This window comes from Brassica oleracea, chromosome C4, assembly GCF_000695525.1.
Source record: "Brassica oleracea var. oleracea cultivar TO1000 chromosome C4, BOL, whole genome shotgun sequence".
Lineage (NCBI taxonomy): Eukaryota > Viridiplantae > Streptophyta > Magnoliopsida > Brassicales > Brassicaceae > Brassica > Brassica oleracea.
Window position 1 is genome coordinate 40,610,677 of NC_027751.1, and position 2,843 is coordinate 40,613,519.

Genomic DNA, 2,843 nt, shown 5'->3' on the forward strand with positions numbered 1-2,843 from the left:
TCTGTCTTTCCATGGCAGAAAACAAGGTAAACGGCCAAAAGTCAGCTATCTTTCTTTTTCCTTTTTTTTTTCTTTTTTTCATTTTGATCAAAAGACAGCATTCTTTTTGTCATGACAGTCAGAAGAAGATTCGTGGCAACTGTCAAGGGCCAAAAGGGCTAAAAATTTGTGGGTTATTGATTTTAAATTTAAACATTTTATTTTTTCATATATACAACATGAAATCGAATCTATTTTACTATATAAAATTTTAATATTTAAAAATTAAAAAAAAACAAATTTAAAAATTTTATTGTTAATGTCGGTTTTCTACCACCATTGTTGATGATAAACTTTCACCACCAATAATAACATGTCAGACAATATTATTGTCAATGATCATATGTCAGAAACAGTCACCGACGAGGTGATATGTAAAAAAATTAAATTTAAATTTTTAATTTAATTTTTTTGGATTGTTTTTGAAATTTGGAATAATTAATATAAAATTTAATTTTTTTAATTATATTATTTATTTGTTCATTTCTAATTTATTTATTTTTAAGTTACATTTCCTCTATCAGTTATTTGAACTTACCGCATTATTCAACATCTCTCAAACAAAAAATGTGACAAAATAACTATGAGCTACATAACTATTCAACATATTTCAAACATAGATCATATTTTATTATATCCATCATCCAATTAATGAGTTGAAAAGTATAATTAAAAAGTTGCATTGAGAAACTAATTTTAAAATATGAAGCGGCACTATTTATGAAAAAAGGTCGCACAATATATATATATTTTTTTTTTGCCATCTGATTTTATTGAGAAGCCGAAGCTCCAACACAAAGCCCATACAAGAAAGAAGATACAGAAGAAACATAAAACAAAGACAAAAGCCCAAACAAAGGGCAAACACAACCACGTGTGAAGAGATCAAAAAGAAACGGAACACGTGTCTGAAACTCACACCACGAGGGACCACACGTCCTTTCACCTCCACCGCTATCGTCATCTCGAGATTCTACGCCGGAGACTGAACGACGATGCACCGGAACCACCGAATCACACCGGCGTCACACCAGGAACACCATCCTCCATCATCTTCTCCGACTTAATAGACACCACCAACCAAACAGAGCGATTAAACACCGGACTCCACCGGGACTTCACCCACAACCACCGAAAAGCCACCTCCAACAACTGTATTGGAGGTTTAGAAAATTCAGCAGCAAGCCACACAGTCTGAGTTTTAGAGAGCATCAATCGATTGGAATCGAGATCTCATCCAAAAACTCAAACCTAAACCCGTAATCAATCACTTAGCGCCATCGGCTAACCAAACTTAAGAAACAGAACACACCAATCCAAAGACCATACCCCATAATCTTCTCATCACAACATCAACACCAACCGAGATCAAACTACTACGCCGAATGGTTCCCCCAAAGAAAGCGCGAACCACCAGAATCCAAAGCCGGCTACACAGCATCAAGGGGACTACCGTATACCAGAGTCAAAGCCTACTTGTCAGGAGTTTTCGCCGGCAGGGAACCACCGCGACTCACTCTCTCTCTCAAGGACAGAGAAGAGAGAGTCTACCGTTCCCTTTCACAGTTACTTAAGTTCGTCCAGTTTCAGTTAACTTATGACATATATTAAAAATAAAATTAGAGACCAAAAATTGACAAGGAACAATACGTATTGTTAAAATATTGTTCACACTATATATCATCCAATTTTTTTTTTCTAAACTAGCAATACAAATAAATGACACGGTAAACGTTTTTGTCCATTTGAAACAATGGGTCAATACACACACACCCATTGCTAGTTTAATGTTTCAAAGTACCTTAGTATTGTAAAGATTAAGTTTTGAATAAACCTATATAGTTTAATATTATGTTATTTTTGACTCATAATAAGCAGTAACTTAATATTATGCATGCTTGAATTCTACATCTGATAATTCCATTTTAACCTCCGCTTTGGTCTTTGGAGGAGTAATATACTGTTACTTATGAACAATATTTCAATTCCTTTAGAATTTTATATGCTTTGTTAATTACAATGATTTTTTAAAACACTGGATAACACACATGACATAATAAAGTATAATCTCTAACTATATATTAATATGATGATCAACCATCTGTAACATATGCAATATTGATGAACAACTCCACCAATGATGATTCCATGATGAAGTTCTCCCAAAACACTTGGATCAACAAAACTGCATATACGACATCTTCGATAGACATATTGGGCGACCACAACGAACGACTTTTCCTACGCTACTCTGGAATATCCTATAAGATTCACATCTTATAATTTGCAAGAATTGCATAGTCTGAGATTAAAACCCCGAACCTGAATGTAGAAACTTTTAAATCTTAACTAGTAGGTTAAGGTGATTCCACATGATTTTATTTCGTAACATGAATACGAGAACCACACCGTAAGCTAAGCATCCTATGTGTGTACGATACCAACCGGTACCCGATGCATTGATTAAGGACAGGATACATGTTAAAAAAAAATTAATCTACTACGGATCCCCTAGACTATATTTGCGAAGTGATTTTGCCACATGTCTTATCTACAATCATTTTTACAAAAAAAATGATGACATGGCTAACAAGATTGATGACATGGCTTATAGTTAATATGACATGGACAATTACATTTATTACTGACATATATTTTGGTACATTTTATAGAATATGACGATAACTAATACATTACATTTAATGTTGATTAATATTTTTGTTAAACTTCTTAAAATATGGTAATAATTCATAAATCATCACTAAAATAAATATATTGAAATATGCATTATAAATTTCGAAATA